General features: G+C 37.9%; 1 protein-coding gene across 2 annotated transcripts in view; it reads right to left on the bottom strand.

Moving 5' to 3' along the window:
• HS3ST5 (heparan sulfate-glucosamine 3-sulfotransferase 5) overlaps window positions 1-22,000 on the bottom strand; it is a 263,353-nt gene that overhangs the window by 100,093 nt on the left and 141,260 nt on the right. The window contains exon 3 of one of the 2 annotated variants that reach the window (XM_053664866.1): window positions 1,890-2,002. The gene's annotated coding sequence lies outside the window, so the exon portion shown is untranslated. The remainder of the gene's footprint in view (window positions 1-1,889; window positions 2,003-22,000) is intronic. The other variant, XM_053664867.1, reaches the window with a different exon arrangement.

Here is a 22,000-nt window from a genome sequence, read left to right as displayed (position 1 = left end):
TTTGTGTTTCTTGCATCAATGATAATTGCAAAGCCATTTACAAATAAATGATCTTGATACTCATAATAACATCATATGAGATAAGGAAGCTGAGGCATGAGGAGGTTATAAAGTACCTGTGAGTCCCCTGAAGTTACTGTCAAGGATCTGCCTCCTGACTCTGAATCCGGGCCTCACTCTACCCGCATGCATCTTTCTGCTTCATCATTTTTTGCTTTTTGCATTACGGTTGCAGTGCAAATTCTCTTTGTGTGATTTTTAAATATGTTGGTTAAACTTTTTGAATTTTAGCTCTTTTGTTAGTGAATGAAGGATAACAATACTTCATCAGGGATTTTGAGGGTTAAATACAATGAGGTTTGCAAAGTTAAAAAAAAATACAGTAGAATAAGATAAGCATTAAAAAATGTTAGTTCTTCCAAACTTCATGGCAATACTGATCTAAAGATAGTTTCTTTAGTTCTACAAGGGATTTCTAAAGTTACTCTGTAACTTTTAATTCAGTGGTGGGCAGAGGGCAGAGTGTATTTAATTTGTCAGTAGAGTGACAGATTTTAACTTAACTGAGGATTTCTCAATCACCTGCTACATCACAGCACAGTGCTACGAGCCACAGATGCACAAATGATGCAGTAACAGCCAAGGAATTTTGGCAGTGACAAGAACAAGACTTGATGATTTCCTAGAAAATGAAGAGATTCCAAGAAGGCTGGTCTGCCAAGTTTAATGGAGCTCTTGGTAAATTCTTCAAAATAATTTCAAATAGAATAAAATGATTTTAAAACATAAATTTTAGAGTTCATTCTTTTTTGTTAATTGAACATATTTCATTCATTTGCTAGTAATATTCACCCCCTCTCAGGACCACGGGCTTCCTGCTTTAAGAATGGGGATGATGCTGTTTTACAGCATTATGCAGAAAACTGAGATGGAACATTACTGTGTATGCAGTAATAACTAGGTAATGATTTTTGAGTGTTTTATATGTATTAGACTATTCTAAGCTTTTAAAAATTTACTAGCTCATTTAAACTTTACGGCAACTCAAGGAGATGGACAGGATTACTACTCTTATTTTAGAGATGTGGATGTTAAGGTGCAGAAAGCTTTTTTTCCTTTTTTTAAAGCCTTTGCAAGAGCATGCAGCCAGTAATTGGCAGAGTGGGAAACAAACGCAGGCAGTCCAGCTCCAGAGCCTGTGTTTTTGCCCACTTTCCTTTGTTGCCTCACTTCATCAGAGCAGCTCATTATATGTCCATTTACCGCTACCCTGAAATAAAAAAATGTGGCAGGTCCTGCCTTTCCAGAAATAAACAGTTACACTGTGGACACAGGACATATGCATAAAGAGAGGAAAAGCAATATTTAAATCAGGTTGTCAAATGTCAGCGGGAGGGTGTAACTACATGTTTTACAGAAGTTTGGGAAAAAAGCAAATATGGGGATGGAGAAAGCAACAAGAGTCTATAGTGCAGGTGGAAATTGACTCAGGCCTTGGAGGGAAACCAGAACTAAAACCAGCAAAGAGGAATTGGGAGTTATTTCAGACAATGGAGACAGCAAAGACGAAGAGTTTCTGTGTTCAGGAAATATGGCTCAATGTCCATGGGGAGGGAGGGTTTTATATGGGAACACTTAAGACTAGAGAGCAAGAGGCAGTTTAAAGTTGTTTCGTAGGATGTTTTAAAGCCCCAAGAGAATAAGGAGGACTTCCTGTTGGTGAGCCATTGGGGGTTTCTAAGTGGCTGAGTACATGTGTGCATGGATGCCAGGGCACACCAAGAAGTGCTTTCAAAAGGCTGATGAGACGGCGGGTGTAGAGCCTGGGTGGGAGTGGGGAGAGTAGGTAACGAAATGCACAAGCACACAAAGGTTTTTAATACACATACCTACATTCAGACACTTCCCAGTTATTGCAGCGACGATTATCTGGTTGGTGGCTGTTCCATGGCCTTTCCTCACTTATGGCTTGTCTTTGGGGCTTGTTCCCTCTTGTTAGTTCCTGGAGGCAGAGACAGAGTCAACATAATTTTCCAATTAGTGTTTTTTTTTTCTCTTCTGTTCCTCAGTAGCTGTGGTTAAAATTTTGTTTTGGGAAGGAGAAATATACTGTGGATGATCAGAACATTTCTTTTTTTTTAAATAGCACTTCCAAGTCTTTTTATTAAACAATTTTCTGATGAAGAGCAAGAGCTCACATTTGAGTCAGACCTCAGATTCTATCATTATTAATTCCCTTTCATCACAGGTGGACTTGTAAACTGAGAGCTACCCACATGTCCTTTCAGATAATATTCTTGTAGAACCTTGGTTCTGCTGAGGCTTTTAGGTGAGAGTGGTTAGATGTACCCTCCTTAAAAATGCTAATATTGTGTTTCCCAGAGGGGCCTTTTTATAGCCATATAATATTATCCATATCAATTATTTTTACATTTGCTACTACTTGAATATGTTAAACAATTGTGTTTCTTCCTCAGTTGCATATAGATTACCAGGTGACCTGAGTAATTCTCTAGCTGCAAAGTACATATTTGGCCCTAAAGCTAAAGCATTTTTATTAGAGGCATAAAAAAAAAAGAAAAACATTGGAAAAATGAAACAAATTGCAATGAAACAAATCTGCAATGCCAAACATTTTTAAATATTTATTTATTTCTTTGTTTATGTATTTAGAGACAGAAAGGAAGGGGGGGAGAAAGAGAAGGAGAGAAACATCAATGTGTAGTTGCCTCTTGAGCACCCCTACACTGATCAAATACTTCTAGAGAACAAGTAGAAACAAGTGCCTTCAGTTATATCAGGACGCAGCACGTCAATAGTGCCCACCTGTGAGCCGGAACGTGGGCTCCAGTACTTGTGAGAATTTCTTGGCATGTTCACAGGCCTGCTGACCTCAACATAAGATAAACAAAGCCTCAACGACTCTGAATTTGTTTTATAAACTAGAATTAGTTCTAAAGTCCTCAGATAAACAGAAATCATTATAATTATGAATAATTAAAATGCTGAACTCAAGAGGACACTCAACATTTATTATAGAATTCATCCCCTAAGGGTAGTGCCTTTAATTAGTTCAGTTTTACAACAGAAGAAAAATGTGACAATAACTAATTGCAGGTATTTAATACAAGGAACAAAACAAGCTATCTTGCCTCTAAATCGCCCTATCCCAGCCAGAAAGGCACTGCTCACTTTCAGATTCTTAACAGTTGTACTAATTCCAGGGCACAGAAAAGCAGCCGATTAGAGGAAAACATACCACCTTCAAACCTGTAAGTAGAAGCACTTCAGCTTTATTAGCTATTCTAGTGGAGTGGCTTAAAGTAGAAGGTGAGGTATTGTAATAGTTTTTAAAAAGAGTCTTTTAAAAGATATTTCATAAAATTCATCAATATTTGTATTCATTTAATTTACCAATATTAAGCACCTGCCATGTGTCAGGGTACATGTTAAAGGAGGAACATTCCAATATAAGAATTGGCCAATCATTATTTTAAATTTTTATTTATTATTATTTTTAAAATCTTCACCCAATAATATACTTACTGATTTTAGATAGAGAGATAGAGAGAAAATGGAGAGGGGGGGGGGGAGAGGGAGAAACATCGATATGAGAGAAAGACATCCAAAGGTTCAACAGGTTCCCTCCCATGTGCACTCTGACCAGGAATCAAACCTGCAACCTTCTGGTGCATGGGATGATACTCAAACCAAGCCACCTGGCCAGGGTGCCAGTGGTTATTTTTAAAACATACACAAACATTTACACAAATTTTGTTATATCAATGTAGTTGTATATTCTTACAAATACAAAGTTTGGAGCATACGAGGTCTGTCCAGAAGGTATCCAGCCACATACTATGAAAAATAGAGACATTTACTGAAGAAGATACAAGATACAACAAACACTGTATACAGGACAATGATGCCTCATTGATGCCTTCCAACTAGGCACCTTGGGACCTCACACATTCTCCCAGTTGTTATCAGCTGCCCTGTGGTATTTTCCTGAATCTCACAAATGGTCTGAAATTTCTTCCCTTTCAAAGGTGATTTTAGTTTTGGGAAAAGGCAGAAGTCACGGGGTGCCAAGTCTGGGCTGTAGGGGGCTGAGTCACCTGGGTGATTTGACGTTTCACCAAAAAACTCTGCATGAGACACGATGCATGAGTGGGCACTTTATTGTGGTGAAGCTTCCAATCACCAGTTGCTCATAGCTGCAGCCTTCTGAACATCTGAATAGTTTCTGTGGAGGAATCTTCAAGCTTAACTCAAAATTTGATGCAGATTCATTGCTCTATTCATTCAGTCATTTTGAATGTGACAGCCACACAGTACATGCTCACTCAATGGCATCTACCACCCCCAACTGACTAGTATAGTGAAATCGTCATTGTTCACACATGTGCATTCCAGTCCACTGTCTTCGGCTGTCAGGTTACATTGATGTCATGCAAACTGTTCTTGGTATATTAACAGTGCCTGGACTTTTTCCAGACAGACCTTGTATATCTACAATTTATTAAATTAAGCTATTCAAAGTCTTATTCCTCATTATTCTTGAAATTGTAATAAATTATTTTAATTAAAAATTAAATTAAAAAGTTCTTTAAATTTTTTCCCCTGAAAGAGTACTCCATCCTCCATAAAGTTTTTTTTCAAAATCAGTCTATTTTCTTTGTGAGTAATAAACTCTTTCTAATTATTAGGATGTTTCTAAGAAGTTTATAGGACTAAGATGTAGGTCAAGTTAGAAGTGGTTTAACAAATAGTAATTATGGCTGTGCATCCAGGATACCATCGTGAAGCAGAATTGTTTTTGCAATGATTTAGAATCAAATTGACAAGCCTGACCCCAAAAAGTTTGTCTTCTATTAAGGAACACTTCAGAGAAATACATTTTGTCTTTCATTTAGAGAGGAAAAAACTCATTAAAAAGAAGATACGAGTGATTCCAAAATGGTAAATCTCAAGTTACCAACTCTACTTTTCATGATTATTTGACTGGCTTATATTGAAATGATTATTTTGAATGCTTATATTTAATTTAAACATAATTAGTGAAACCTTGATGTTACTGCCTCATCCCTTTTGAAATTAATTAATTTGTAAAGTAGCTCAAAAAAGTGCTGTGAAACTTTAATAGTAAAGTAATTCAGAATCAGTTTGCATCTCCTGTTGGTTACAGTTGTGAGCCCATTGAGAGCCATTTATATTAGGTATGATTGCGGGCTCTCTGGCGTGACCATTACATAGTAGAATCAAATGTACTCACATGTCATTGAGGTGTCCTCTATGCGTATGAGAGATTCTTTAAACTACCAGGCAGTAATAGTCTATAATCAAAGATATGACTGTTTAAGCTTTAAAGAGATCTAAATTTTATAGATCTCTTTTCTCTTAGTACATTCAAAAGAACTACTGGTTTAGGCCGATGATTCATACATGTGCAACTAGCCCCTGCACTTCACTTTCTTTCAATCAGTGCAGTAATGTCATCAGAAAGTGTTTGCAAGGCAATGTTCTGAATTTAACTTCTATTTGAACAAACAACATAACTTATATACCAGGAACCAGGAGAAATATCTCCTGATTTACAGAATACGAGAATCTTCTAAAACACTCACCACAGCCACCCAGGCTCGGTTTCCTGGGGCAGTGAGAAACCACATCCATAAATATCCTATACTCCTTGGTGTGCAAAACTGCTATGCTCTGCACTTTTGTTTATTAATGGTATTGCTACCATTTTTTAGGTACCGAATATGTATTAGGCATGAACCAAATGCTGCACGAGGTGGTATTATTAGGCCCATTTTACAGATGAACGAAGTGAGGCTTGGGCAGGCTGAGGCACTTGCCCTGGGTCACATGATTATTATGGTAAATGAAGGAGGTAGAGTGTGAAGCCTCACTGCCTAGGTCTGCTCCTCACTGTCCACAGCTCTCCATCTCAGAGGTTGGAGGCATTCTCAAATCTGAGATGCTTACAACCAGCAAAAAATACTTCTTCCTTGCATAACAGTGGGAGTTAATTAAAAGGTGGCTTAACTATTGCCCCCAATATTAATATCCTCTCATACCAATAAGTGCAGAGTTTTCAAATATTTTATTAAAACCTGGGCCTTCTACTCTATAATGAGCCCCTATAGTTGGTGGAATCTTTTCTCCACATTCTCAGACATTAGCTCAAACCTGCTGTATCCCCACCCACCCTTTGGGAATTTTAATTCTGAGCAGGCTATAAAGTCATACTCAGCTTACATACTCTGGGAAGTTGTGTAGAATGTTTCTCTTCTCTTCACACTAGTACTATTAGGTAGCATACCAGGAAGCCTTGAAGCTATTCGGCATCTCAGTGACCTCAAATGCCATCTGTTCCTGCTTCTTTCAGTCCTGCTCTTTGGTTCCCTAAACAATGAATGACATATTCCCACTCAAGAGCTCTACTTCGGCACATTTTCTGCAAAGAATGTGGGTAACAAATACAGATATCTCTCCTATTTAGATATTAGATTGTGATCAAAGCCAATTATCGATTGATTTTAAGTTGAATACTTCAAGTATCAGTCACTCTCTGAACGCTGGACATCTTCACGAGGTCTGAAGGATTGGAACCATCACAGTAATCCTAATGGAGAGGTACGATGAGGACCCAGAAGGGGGGAGACATCCAGGCACATCTGCTGCGTTAATCTTGCTAAGGCCTTCAAATGCCATCTGTTTTCTCTGCTTTTCTGGCTACCATTTCCTCTAGGCTAAAAGATTTTAAAATGACTGGGGGTGGGGGTGAGGGAGACCTGAGAAACTAACTAGTTTGAGATTTTAATTCTTCATTTCATCTGCCAGCCACTGAAATGCAGTTAGCCGCAGCAAGTGTCCCTCACAGATAAGGGAATTGTTGCTTCACATATAATTACACTGGCTTTGCCAGTAGACAGAGCTGCCATATCATCTTCATACTGTTAGAAGTGCTAGTAAGTCTGAAAGGAATCCATTTGGAGAAGGGTCAGAACTACTTTTATTTTACTTCAAACCAGGGTTATCATGGAATAGAACTGATAATTCCTTTGGGGGAGCAATTTTTGGAATATAAAAAAAGTGTATGAAGGGGTAAATGAAACTGACTGTTGTGACTGGCAGTCAGTTCAGGCATTTTGTGTTCTTTTGTGTTTTCTTTGGAATGTTAAACAGGCCGGATTCTTTTTAAAAGAAAACATTTTATTCAGAACATTCTCCCATGAAAGCCCTCTTTGACAAAGTGTCATTTTTTGATATATTACTACGTCTGCCCACATTTTATATTCAAAAAAGGCAAGCAACATTTTAACAACTTTTGACAAGCATGGGGAATTAAACTTCCACAGAACTGACTCGTAATGTAATGCTGTAGACTTATATTTTTTATTTTGTGCTTCTATAGAACACACCACAACATTTTCAATTATATCAATTTCTGTTTGAAAAACATGCAGAGAAATGAAAGATAATTAGAATAGAAAATTTCTTCATCGATAATATTTTAAGTATGTAATTGTGAAATTTGTTGAGAAAGATAGCTACAGATATATCATTCGGTGAATGATAAATAACAGGGAAGTCAAAAACTTTTTCTAGAAAACCAAGAAATCTTAAGAAATTCAGCTACCTCTTAATTATACTTACACATTACCTACTAGATCAGCAGTCCCCAGCCTTTTTGGCACTGGGACTAGTAGGGACCGGTTTCATGGAAGACAATTTTTCCTTGGACCGGGTGGGGTGGATGGTTTCGGGATGATTCAAGTGCATTACATTCGAGCTCACCTCCTGCCATGTGGCCTGGTTCCTAACAGGCCTGGACCAGTACCAGTCCACAGCCCGGGATCTGGGGACCCCTGCACTGGATTATATCATCCTATCTACTGCAAATCTCACTTAGAAAACCACAGTCAACAAACTGCCCCTCATCCTGCTTCTCTCTGACTGTATGACTGCATGAGAAGGGTCCTGATTGCTTTCCAGTCTCCCCTGCCTTCACTTCACCCTGCCCTTGCTCAGTCTTTTGTCTGGAACTTCTCCAATTCCTTGAATAAGGTAGGTAGGATCTTGCTTTTCTGCCTTGATCACTATCCCAATCAGCCTGGTTAATTTCTTCTCTTTTTCTTGGTCTCAGCTTGGATGTCACTTTCCTCGGGAAGGTTTCTCTGATAATTCTCTCCCCTAGGTGTCCTTTCTCTGGATTCTGTAGGACCCCATTCTCTCTAGTCCAAGCCCCTGCCATACAGTGACCTCGCTGTCTCTCTACCCGCCTCTATCCATGAAGGCTAAGGCCTTGTCTGTCTTGTTTACTGTGAATCTCTACTCCTTAGCCTAGTTCTTGAAATGGTCTGGCTGCTCTCAAACACTTTGCTAAAAAGATTAATAAATCATTTGAACAAAAAGTTCATATATGATCAATTTTTTTCCTTTACATGGTAATACAAAATGTGAAATACAACTGCTTTGAAAACGTATTAACTTACTAGGGTTGGCATATTTTCATGTTAATGTTCCCATCTGATTATTTCATTCAGACTGAACAAGTTTCACATTTTGGTTCAAGAGCTTCCTCATCTGACCTCTCTTTTTAAAAGGGTGCCATGGGGTGCACTGTCCCATGTTAAGCTCTGGAATGTCATATTTGTATTTGAGTTTATAATGTCAACTTCTCGTGGTAGTAACTTGGGTACACTGGAAGGGGGAAGGAAGAATTTATGGAGACAAATGTATAACATCTGAAGAGGCCTAAGGTCTTGCTTTATATCACTGTGTCACTGTAATCCGTTAACTCTCAGAGGGAAGCTGTGACTGGATAAGGAGAAAATTTAAAACCACTTCCCATTCAGTGAGTCAGGGAAATGGAGCTGGAGAAAAGGGCATCTTATGAATATTGTTATTAGATAATCAAGACCTGTAATAATCAATATAGTCTGGAAGGTACCTTAAATCTAATAATGCAGCTGTGGATAACTAAATTATGATTATGACAAATTCAGGCAATTGGTTCAGGGTTCTCTGCATCCAAAATTCAAATAAGTAATCAAAGTGAAATTGCATTAGCTGACCTCCTTAGACCACCTCTGAAAGAGAGGAGGCATTTATTAAGCTACCCCAAATAACAGCATGGCATAACCGCTTCCATATTTCACAAATGCCTTTGGCTAAGGGGAAGGGTGGTGGAGTTGGATGGGGGAGGGTGGATGTGAGGGGAAGGACATACAAGGAAGAGAAGGAGCTCCTTGCAAAGAGATAAGTGCAACTCATTTAAAATATTGCTACAGCAGTACTGTCTTAAGTCAAGATTCAAAATATGATATGCTTATGGAATGTTATCTTCCACAGTGAAAGTAATATAAAACCAATTTTTACTCCCACATAAATTACTTACACAACTGCCACTGACTGGTTTTACACATTAATGCTGGCACTGATGGACCATCATCTAGAAAAGAGATTCTCTGTACTTTTTAGTTTTCAGTCTTTAGTTTTCTTTGTCTCTTTAATAAACTCTCATTTCTTATTTTGAAATATACTGAAATAGTTCACTAGGAGCATGCATTGAGTCATTTTCACTGGTTCTTTTCTGGGCTTCCTGGGGCTAGCATGAGGATGGTGGCAGAAAATAATTCTAAGAACCATAATAATGATGCATCAGTTAAAGCGCAGTATATACAGTTCCCATTAAAGAAACAATTTGTTTTACTGAACCATATTTTAATCTGAAGAACTGTTCACCTCACCCCCAACTCTTTCCAAAATGCTCCTTTGTAGCAATTCTCATTTCGAAAGGGTGCTTCAGATTTATTGAGGAATTCAAGTCCTCCATGCTCTTTGGCAATATACTTTTTATCAGATCAGCAGAAACAATGTGAGGACACCTGTCACAGTAATTTCAAATGTCTATCATCTACAAATATACATAAATGATCTGTGGTTGCAATGTGGTCCTTGAATGGAGGACTTTTTCAAGAAAGACAAACAAATGCTATTGAAAATGTAAAAGAGTACACTGTAAGAAAAAGTCACTTGCAGCATTTGTGGAAACTTACATTTTTTATTTTTATCTTTAATCATAATGGAGAGATCATTTCTGAAAGAACTAGTCTTGCTTTTTATTCACACAGAGCATTACATATACATGCACGCCTACCCCCAGGTAGAGGCAGGCACCATTCAACTCAACTCCACAGGGCTGCAGCTGAAAACGAAGTCGGATTAGCAACCAAGCATTTACTGGATGCCTACTCAGGGTAAATGACAGACAATCTACACCCTCACCCCATGCAATCCCCACCAAAACAAAGAAAGGTATGACTGTTGATCATGTAAGGTTTTTTAAAAAGCACAGAGAAAGGCTCTGGGTTATAAATCTATTTTTATGTCCTACATACCAATTCTTTTCTATGGTCTTAACTTACAGGCTAGTCACTCTCAGAAACTGTAACACTCCAGGATGATTCTATTGTGCAGCCAGAGCTGGGAATGCTGCTCTAAAAGCCGTCTTCTGCTCTGTGATTTAGTGACAAACTCCCTTTCCATTTGTCATTTCTGTCATCTCCACACATCTGCATTTCCCTCACAACCAAGTAGCCTTTCACCAGGACTTGAAAGTTATGTGATTTTCCTATCCCATTCCCTGTTCTGTCCTCAGAACTGGAAGGCAATGCTACTGTAGTTTGCATGTGAAGTTTTAGACATTTTAACATGCAGATTCGATGAAGCAAGTATGGAATAAAATAATGCCCCCTCTTATTTTATAAAGGAATAGCACTCAAGATAGCTTTTGACATGGGGTTGAAATTTTATAAACAATAGGGAGGTATGAAGGACAATGGAAAACATATTCTTCTGCTCTTTTAAATCCCATATATAAAGACTCAAACCTATGTGAACATAATGACACAGTCTTATAGTCACTTCGATATTCCCAAACGTTGGACATTTTAATAGAGCATGTGTAGCATTCGGGCTCAAATGGCTGTAATGGTGCTGTTGCTGTTTTTGTGAAGCTGCATGTTCTCTGGTCGTGTGGCTAAGGACAGCAACATCCAACCCTCAAAAGCAATAAAGAACACTCTGGAAGGCACCTCATTTCTGAACAGCGATAGCACATTACAACGTTCTCCACCAGCAGTTTGTTTGTTTCCGCAAGAACAGAAGCAAACACTGAGGTCTTCACTCCGAAGTCCATTCCCAGAATTTACCAACAAAGACTTCGTCCTGGGAGACGTGTTCTCGTTGTAAAAGAAGAATTTCTCTTTGTAAGAGTTTATTCTATTTATAGGCACAAGTAAGTTTACAGGTTTGAGTATACAAACATAGAGTTTGTTCTTGTATTATTATTTGTTAATTATTGTACTGTCTCATATGAATAACCGTAAAGCTACTTTTGCCCCACCCTGTATGCATTGGACACTCTGTTTTTAACTGTGTATGAAAAGCAACCAACTATAAAATCGTATTTTTCCATGATCCATATGATAAATCAAAAAAGGAATTTCACTGAAACAATATTTTTATGCCTTTATATGGAAAGAAGGAAGAAAAACCAAACTTCTATAATCGAGAAAAAAATTTGGAGTGCGTTGAATTTTCTTTCAGTGTGGTTTCCAGTGGTTATTTACTTATCCCAATTACGTATTCACTGAAGTTTTGCAGAAACACTTGCTCTTACTTTTGTCCTGCCTTATTTTTAAGCGCATGATAACAGGCTGCTGATTCCAAACAGCTTACGTCAGCTGTTTGGATCTTGAATTGTTGTGTATAAACTCAGGTTGCCTCAAAATAATAAAAGAAAATAAGGCATATTTCCAAAGCAACAGAAGAAGAACCTGTTTCACCACTCTACCCCTGCAGAGATATGTCTTGGAGAAGAGTTTTAACTGTGAAAAAATGGCTTCTCAATCATAACCAAATCTATTTACCAATCAGCCCTGCACAGCGGTGACAAAATGATGACAAACATAATAAATAACATGGTAAATGGCCACCAAACAAACAAAAATCTAGCTTGCAATTACTTGTGCAGCAAGCGCCCGCACAGGCTAGCCTGCCTCCAGAATCAGGGGGAGTGACTCAGAAAGGGAGAACACACACGGCCCCCCTGCCCCTGGGGTTGCCAGGTGGCACGGGCAGACTTCCGCAAACCTTAAGGAGAGGAGCTGGCAGCAGACAGGGGTCCCTTTCAGAAACCTGTCGTTGTCAGGCTTTCATTTCTTAACTTGTTTTAAAATCTGTTTTCCTTTTTGTCAGCCTGAAAATTTTCAGACACAAGGTTTGGGAAAGCAAATAAAACATTACGGGACAATGGGAAGATTGAGGTGTACTTGCAGGCAGAGAAAGCTGTCTATCTAAAGCCTGCCCTTCCAGAGGGGGGAGATGAGGGAGAAGAAACGCTTTTAGGAAATAAGGGGGATAAGTAGCTTTTTACAAAATGCTATGTCAAACAGTAGTCCTTCATGCATTTTTGAAAGAGAAATGAATGATATTTACTGTATATGTGACAAGCTGTTTGACAGCGAACATTTTCTTCGTTGTCTTTTTTTTTTCACATACTGTATTTAGCTATTCCCAGGAACTGTGGGAGTTGTCCAGAATAGGGCTTTTAGGATGGTGGGACAAGGCCAGGGACTCAAGCTCCTGTCAACTTCAGGTTTTGTCATTGGGATAATCAGCTTTCTCTAGAATGTCAGCTCAGTGAAGGGAGGTTATTTTGCTTTGTTTTGTTTTGCTCTTCACTCTGTCTCTAGCACCCATAATCTTGCCTGGCAGAGAGTATATCTGCAATAAATATTTGGGGTATGAATGTAGACAGTTCAGACACCAAGCTCTCTGACTTTGGCTGTTATTTGTAGTTAATTACCAATTCATTGAAATGTTAGTGTGTGCCAGACACTGTGCTAAATACTAGTCATTTAATATTTAATAATTTAATCTTCACAGTGGCTCTGTGATATTTATATTATCTTCATTTTAGAAATAGTAGTAAAGTACTAGAATTAGAATGAGGTAGTTAAGTAATTTACTTAAAGTCTTACAATGTATAGAAAGTACAGAAAAAGTTAATCTAGTTTAAGTCCAAAGCTTAAGCTTTTTACTGTGCTAAATCCTGGTTTGATGCTGCTTTGTCGATGACTCTTCACAGTCTCAGCCTTGTCTTTACTCTGCACCCTGGTCTTACCTACACTGTTCTATCTCTGGTCTTGGGATCTTGCACTAAGCCTGATGCAAGCTTCATTTCAATGCTCTAACATCTCTAGAACATTTTTGTGGTACTGCCTTAGGCAGCTCAGGCACTATAACAAAACACCATAGATTGTTGGCTTAAACAATAGAAATTTGTTTTCTCACAGTTCTTGATGTTGGAGGTCCAAGGTCATTGTATCAGCACAGCCAGGTTCTGGTAAGACTTCCCTTCCTGGCTTGCCGATGCCTGCCTTCTGACTGTGTGCTCACATGGCCTTTCTCGGATGTGTGACTATGGAGAGAGACCCCTTGGTCTTTTTCTTTTCATAAGGCCACCAATCCTATTGGATCGGAACCCTACCCTTCTGATCTCATTTAACTTAAATTACCTTCTAAAAGCCCCATCTCCAAGTACAGTCACACTGGCAGCTACAACTTTGAAATATGAGTTCGAAAGGGACAAAAATTCAGTAATAGCAGATGTCCTTCTGAGCTAAACTATCTAGAGAGAAAGAAACAAATACATTCCATTTTCTTGCTTTTAATCACATGATTCACTGTGACACTTACAGGAATAACTCTTCTTGTCACCTCTTTTGGTTCTTGTAATGCTTTGGCCTCAGTCATTTAGATATTAAATATGGATAGCTTGGTTCAAGGTGTACTGGATTTGAAGAACTGCTCAAAGCTAAGTGATTCTGCTAATGCAACCTTCCAACAGTAATCTCTTGAGAGTTTCTTGATCTTAGCAGAGCCTTCACTCTGGCCATTTCTTGGTCAGAATTAGCATTCAGGAGAAAAACAAGGACTCAGGGGTCGCCTACTTAAGTGCTAACCCTCATTCTATCTGTGTAACCTAAAGGACATGGTGAAATTTTTTAAATAGAAACTTTAAAATTATTGTTTTACTAACTCTACAAAAACATAGATATCTCCTGAATCCCACAGGGACATGTCATAAGTATCATGTGGCCTAATATAGTTTCCAATCTTTGTGCCAACCAATCTTAGGACATCACTTCTTTGTGCTACTATCCTACATGAAACTTTGAGAACCCCTGTTCTGAGTGGACAATGACCATAGAGTCAGTGCAACTTTAAATTAGTCTTTGCTATATCTAAAATGTTTCTTGGAACTTTCCAACTGGATTTTACAATCAGAAATCATATTGCGGCCTAGTTATTACAAAGCTTCCTTACTACAGGATAAAAATGGGGCCTACAAGTCTCTTTGCAGTAACAGTAGCCTTGTTCTTTCAATAACTTGCACCAAGCTTCTTTTGGGATGATAGGAGATCTTGCAGTGGAGTACCAGTGCATGGTCACAGCCCACACCAAAATTTCAAAATGCTGTTGTAGATTTGACCACGGTACACATGACTAAAATGTCAAAGAGTCCTGATGCAAACAGACCTCCGTGAATATTTTTTCTTAGGGAAATCTGACTGTGCATCTGTGTGTGATGTGTGCACGCTGCCTTGAATTGTGAAGTTCCCCTGGAAGAGAGAGATTTCTCTATGTTTCATTAGCATAATTGGATTGGGAGATAGAACAGTGAGTTTTTAATCATATAATTAAAATTATTAAAATATAAGTATCCTCGGTAAATGCAAAGCCATTATTTAAAACAGAATGAGAGTGTGTGCAAGTCATACACATTGCAGTATTTACATGCACTTGTTGGAAAGATTTTAACCAGTTATCTATTGGATTTTCACATAGTTACTTATGAATGTAAAATATAAATCATTCTGTAAAGAAGAGCTTGATCATCCCTAAGTTGCTATCAGGTACTAAATTTAGACAATAATGTAAAATTCAACTAAAAATGGTATTTTTTGCAATGTTTTCTTTCATTGAATAAAGAAAATGAAGTTTTCTGTCCTTGGACAGCACTGTAATAATCAGTTTAATTTCAGTTTCTCTAAAAAGCACCAAATTATGTATTTCTCTATAGCTATAGAGAAGAGTTCTAGGTAAGGAACTGGAGATCTGAGTTCTTGCTTTAGCTCTGGCATTAAATACAAATAGCTTTGAGAAAGACTCTGGGCTGACTAGTGAACCTCCCGAGTTTTCCTGACTGCAAAAAAGAGGTGAAAGTAACAGTAGATGGGATCTGATGTCCTTACAGTTTCTCCCACTCTGTGACTCCAGGTGGTTATTCCTATTTCTAGAACCAATAGAATGGTTCTCCATGAACAGAGAATATTATCCTTCACATAGTCACAGCGGCTGACCTTGTCTAACCTTGTGGTTAAACAGAATGTTCCAGCTGACATCCTGAAGTTAGTTACTCCAGCCCAACAGGAGCCACATTTGATTGTTCCTTACTCTTTTCTGAAGTTCATTACTTGTAACAGTCTTTCGCCAACTACTGTGGTTGACATTCACCCTATAAGGTGCCAATATGCCACTCTCCCTGGAACCATTCTTTTGATCCCTCTGATACACCAAGCCACATTTCCTGGGTTTAAACAGGAAATTTCTGTCATAGAATTTAGTACCATTGGTGGTTATACACCTATGTATAAATTAGTTACATACTGATATAGCGTGTCTACCTGTCTCTTTAAAGGTGTAAACTCCAAGACTACTGATACTAGACTAGATTTTTAAAAAAATTGTTCTCTATCTTTTTCAAGGAAACAAATGAACATATCTTAAAAAGACAGTTCTATGGGGTTGTTAGGCAGAACAGCAACACCCTGCTCATTCCAACACCATTTGCAGCTCTCTAAAAGCAACTATTTTCTATTCCTCTAGCTGGATATTTTGGCACTTTTGACTACCTTTGAAAATATTATGCTTTTATCACTTTTCCTTGAATTTTCAGTTTTAGGCATTGAATATTGATTTTCCACTTGAAAGGGAAGGCTTTTGTTTTATCACTCCCCCCCTGCCCTTACTACACAAACACTTCTTATCCCATTCTCCCAATACAGTTAGATCAGTGGTGGTTATTATGACATTATCAATGTATTATTATTAGGTAGTGCCATTCTTCGGTGAGTCATGCAGTATATCATAATTGTGTACCTTTTTTGCACAAACTCTCACTCATAATTATCTTGTTTAGTTTATTTTCAATAGTCTATCACTATTTCAATCCTAGCCCTTTTTGTATTATGCACATCTCTGAATATGTTTAAATTCATTAGGCATTCTGCAAATTTCCCTTTTCTGAGAAGTTTCTTGGAGCCTTCTGCCTAGTTCCATTTTAAACCAGTTACTGCACTGATGTCATGCTCGGGTTCCCAGTGCTTTCCCTGGATATTGGTCTGTGCTTCTTGATCCATAAGTCCTATGTATTCCACTTTGTTTCTCTCTTCTTTGGTGAAGTACATTCTCCAAAGCCTTCTTGAGAAAGGGTACATGTGAGGTGGAGTTTACTGACTCTTGTGTATCTAAAAATATAATATTGTGAGGTATGTCTATCCTCATAATAGTGCAACTTGGTATAGATTCTAGATTAGAGAAAATTTTCCCTCTGAAATTTGAAGGCACTTATCTTCTAGCTAACCAATATTGCTATTGAGAAGTCTGATACTATTTTGATAATCTATCCAACTGCGAAATCTGTATTTTTGCTCAAAAATTTCTTAGGATTTTTCTTTGTCCCCAGTGTTGTAAAATTTCTTCATAACTGTGGTCTCTCTCTCTCTTCCCCCACTGTCCTGTACATATTATAGTCCCCTCAGTTGGGGAACTCATGTTCTTTAATTTTGAGAATATTCCTCTAATGACTTTTTCCCCCGCCATTTTTTCCCTCATACTGGGGAATTCTCATTAATCAGAAGCAAGAGGATCCTTACATTAATTTAAAAGAAAATTCCATCTCCTATTTTCTACCTTTTTATTTGTTTCCTATATTTTCTGAGAGAATGCCTCAACATTATTTTCTAACCCTTTTAGGTATTTCTGCTGTAATAATATTAAATTCTAGGCACATTTTCTTTTGTTCTCTCACTATACCTCTTCTATAGCGCATTATTCTTGTTTCACTGTGACAAAATCTTGCCTTGGCTCTTCACATAACCCCTATTTTCCTGTCAGGTATTACTGTGTGTTTTTAGTGTTTACGTCAAATGAGAAGCCATCCTTAAACCTGTGTTAATCCATTGTTGTCTTCTTACAATATGAATAAAGAACTTGTGAGCATGCAAGAAATGGCTCAGTTGTGTGCCTTTGCTCTACTGAAGGCACAATTGAGCCATTGTTTATTTAAGGAATCCCTGATCTTTTTGTATCCTTCTGCTTTTCATTTCTGAACTGATCTAACTCCCCAAAGTCTCATCAAACACCCTTCCTGGTGAAATCTGATTGCTAGGATTCTCTGAGTCCAGTGAGAAAGAAGGCTGTGGATCTCAACATTCAAAATGTAAACACTAATTTGATTCCATTATTTTCAGTGTGATACTCCTATTCTTATTCTCCAGTGTTCCCAAGTCCCCTCACTCTGTGTTCTGCCCTAATCATGGGAAGGAAAGTCGGTCTTGCAGGTGCATGGATGAGTGAGACGATTTGCAGGTTATCTAGCTGCTCTTAATCTCCCTCTGAAGGATCTCAGGTTGACTCCCCAATTCCAGAGATAGGCCTGTAAGGTAATTTCCTGAGCCTTTGGGAATGCTTTGGTTAAAACTTCATTGTTTCTAGTCTTTGTCCACTACTGATTTTAGGATTCAGCATTTTTTGGTTTATTAAATCAGTTTCCATGTCTATATCGTCTTTCCAGCCTAAACAATGAATTGCTGTTGTCTCTTATGTATGTTTTTCCATACAAGTTGGTGCCTTTAAAAGAACTTTCTCCTGTTATATTGTTAGGGGGTTGAAGGTAGTTAATACATCATAACTACCCTGTTTGCCATGGCACCCCCATCAGACAGTGCAGCAGCGGGCACTTAGAAGGTCCCTAATAAATACCTACCAGCTGTGTGAAGGAATCATCATTGTGTGTAATTCTTTTCATCTACCAACTGAGCAAATTCTCTAGATTCATCCTATGCAGATGTCTCCAAATATTATAAGCTGTTAAATATTCTTTGTCATATTAACATAAAATCATGTGTGGAGCTCTTTAGTCTTGAAGAACATCACTATTGTAAAGATCTTTGTTGGATCTAATGCACCATCTAGACCAGAACTGGATACCAGTCTCCAACAATGACGAAGAACTTCTCTGTGGCCAATATTGCCATCTGTCCTGGTTTCCATTTAACATGTAAATTAGTTGTTTGAATAGAGTCTTGGGTGGTGACGGTCATTTTACGACTGCCCTTTGAGTCTGGGGTCATTGTGAATAACCTCAAACTGCAGCTGTGGCCAAAGAGAAAATCACTTCAACTGTTGACAAATGCTCCTGGCCCCTACTTAATGGTGGTCTAATAACATTAAACATAGAAAATAAGGGACAAAAGCAAACACAGACTCACGAAAGTTCCCTACCGCGTGTATCTGGGTATTCTTTTCCTATAAAAGGAAGTTCTTCAAAATGTATATTCCATGTACTTGTGTGCATCAGTCACAAATTAACAACTATTATAAAATGAAATATACTTGAAATTGATCATTATTGCTGCCTAATCCTTCCTTTTTTGTTAATAACACACACTGCTAGACATATGAAAATAGGCTCCTTGTTTAAATAGAAAGATGCTTAAACAGGTAGCTTTCAAACTGCTTTTATTCATGTTGAAATACATGTTGTGTTCTGGGCAGAGAAAGATGACATGAATATCAAACTCATGATCTTCAGCTTTAAAGCAGGTGATCTCTAGGCTGTGAAAATAAAATAATGGATGCTGGCTAATGGAAGAGAGTTTGCCTCCCTTTTTATGAGGAGAATCCTCAGCATTCAGCCCAGCACCATCCACCCCTGACTCACTTGGTACCTTGCAGCACCAACAACTGGGGCTTCACAGATATTCTCAGATGTGCATGGAGGGGGCTGTTTAACAAGGGACAGTTTGGCTGTGCCAGTTGTTGTCCCCCTGGCCCAGCTCTACTCTAGGCTCCAGTGACCACTTTTGAGGCATGCTTCCTGATTAGAGTCTAATTTCTAGGAGCAAAACTGAAGTTCTATTTTCATTTGGTTGACTACAAATGCATATATATCTCAACAACACAGGCATATAAATTTAAGTTCTTCAAAAGGTTGTAACTTTGAACTCTATTGGCAAATTCTTCCCCAAAGCAGAAAGTTGCATGTAATTTTCAATTTCTTATAGAAATAGTTATCTGCTCTTCAAAAGAAAAAAATATTTTTCTGGTACTAAGTTCGAACTTGAATTTGTCATATAGTCCTTATATAAAAAATAACATGAATTTTAGTCACACAACAGACATTTTTGACAAGGGATTTAAAATTAGGAGAAATGTTTTTCACAAGGTCATTCTTGTATCATTGTCAGTAAGTGGAGGGCACAGTATTATAACAATTTTTGAAGGCACTTTTGTTGAAATCTGATGTATGCACACAGATTTCTAAATAACTAAATGAAGATGATTATCAATACTTATAAGGCAGTTACGTGCCAGACACTGTTCTAAACACTTTACATACATAAACTCATTTAATCCTTTTAATTACATAAGAGATAGAAACCTACAATTATCCCATTTTAAAGTTGAGGGAACTGTCCCACAGAGAGGTAAATATCTTGTTCAACATTCCACTAAATGGCAAGGAAACAAAACTAGAACCTGTCTAAGACACATTTCACTTTAGCTACATTTTTTTTAGAATTTTTTTTGAAGAAGTTGAATAATGATAAATTCAAGACTAAATACCAATACAAGAGCCTACTGTCTTGTACTTCTAAAGTGTCAATTGAAAGAACAACACACAGGATCAAGGGTGACATTTCATTTTTGAAAATTTAGGATACTGCTTGAGGTCTCAGAGGGAAGCCACAGATTATTAAACTAGAGACCTCAGAGTTATATAACTTGGGGGCTATTGATCTTAGGGTCACAGCTTTTATCCTAGAGCTATAAAGAGAAATAAATCATTCCAATGTCAACAAAACATATACGAAACCACAGTCTCTCTTAAAGAAGTTTTATCATAAGTTTGTAGGATTTATCACTTTTCTCCATAGTTTCTATAGAAGGTTATTATACTCCAAGTTAAATTTCTTCCTATTTTTTGTGGTGCCATGGAAGTATCTGTTTTCTTTCTTTATCTTCCTTCCTTCCTTCCTTCCTTCCTTCCTTCCTTCCTTCCTTCCTTCCTGCCTGCCTGCCTGCCTGCCTGCCTGCCTGCCTGCCTGCCTTTCTAGTTTCTGTCATGCTAACATCACAGGAGTCTTTATGGAGCCAGGAATAAGTGGGTAATGAATGCCCTGTTTGTCCATTCATCGAACACATTAAATCAGCAAGCTCCAACTAATCACTGATGTTTAGAACACTGGAGATCAAAGCTACCCGCTTTCTGATTTAATCAGCTTGGATGGAGGAACAGACCTATAAAAATGATGATGGAGTAATATAGTAAAAGTATATATAAAAATAGTGTGTGTATGTGTGTGTTATTAGAACTTTGAATAAGGAAACTATATTTTCCTTGGAAAAGTTAGGAAAGTCCTCATAGGTGGTATGAGGATAAATCAAGTTTTGAAGATAAATAGCAAGTCGCAAGAGGAACCTGCTGAGCAAACTTATAAACCGTAAAGGGAAAACCTCTCAGAACACAGAGCTTGGCCGTGTAGAGGGGCTGCATTGGCTATAGTTGCAGCATGTGTATGAGGTAGTGTCCCGTGGTGGTTAAGAATGTAGACTCTGCCATCATTGTGCTAGATTTGAACCTTGGGGCTGACCTTTGACAAGTTTATTATCAACTTCTCAGTGCCATAATTTCCTTACCTGTATCACAGGGAAAGTAATGACTTCTAAACTCTTATTAAAGGTTAAATAAAATAGTATTGTAAAGCCCTTAGTATAGTCATTGGCACATAATAAGCATTCAATAAATGTTAACTACTATTATTATTACTCCAAAGAGACAACTAATTCTTAAGTAATCGATACCACTGTTAAGGGTGACATTTCCTCTACATGGTCTTTACACTATCAGTAAGCAATAATAGATTGTGCTTATAGATTTCTTTGGACAGGTCTTTCCTTTTATAAATCAGAGAGCTGTCCCTGGAAGACAGCTTCGTAACTTGGGCATTCTGAGTGGTGTCTGTCTGACAGCGCATCTAAGCATTCAGATTCTCTCAATTATCAAGCCTGTTGATGAATGGGCACAAAAAAGGAAATGCAAGACACTCACATTGTCACTAGATATCTAATGTGCACACTTAGGAAGGACAAATGTATTATTTAAGATATATATGGGTGTCCAACCTTTTGGCATCTTTTGGTCACACTGGAAGAGTAAGAGTTGTCTTGGGACATGCATTAAGTAGTATTTGTGACATGTTATTACAAAAAAAATCTCATTATGTTTTAAGTAAATTTACAAAATTTTGTGTTGGGCCGAATTCAGACCCATCCTGGGATGCATATGGTCTGTGGGCTACAGGTTGGACTCCCCTGAAGGTTTATATTTTTTAAGGGGGATGAATTATATTAAAAGGAACAGTTATCATTTGAGCCACATAATTCAGAATCCATCCTCTAATGTCAGTTGAATTTGACTTAGACTTCTTACCCTTGCATTGCCTAAATTTGGACCTTTGATTAGAAGAGACACGTGAAGAAGTTAATTTTCTAAAAGCTGGCTCCTTCTGTCTGAATAACATTAAGTAATCATGGTCACTTCAATAGACACTAATGGAAGATACAAGGTAAG

This window comes from Artibeus jamaicensis, unplaced genomic scaffold (assembly GCF_021234435.1).
Source record: "Artibeus jamaicensis isolate MK-2021 breed Jamaican fruit bat unplaced genomic scaffold, CSHL_Jam_final contig_387, whole genome shotgun sequence".
NCBI classification, from domain to species: Eukaryota; Metazoa; Chordata; class Mammalia; order Chiroptera; family Phyllostomidae; genus Artibeus; species Artibeus jamaicensis.
Note: the sequence above shows the minus strand (reverse complement) of the source record. Positions and strands in the feature narration are given on the sequence as shown.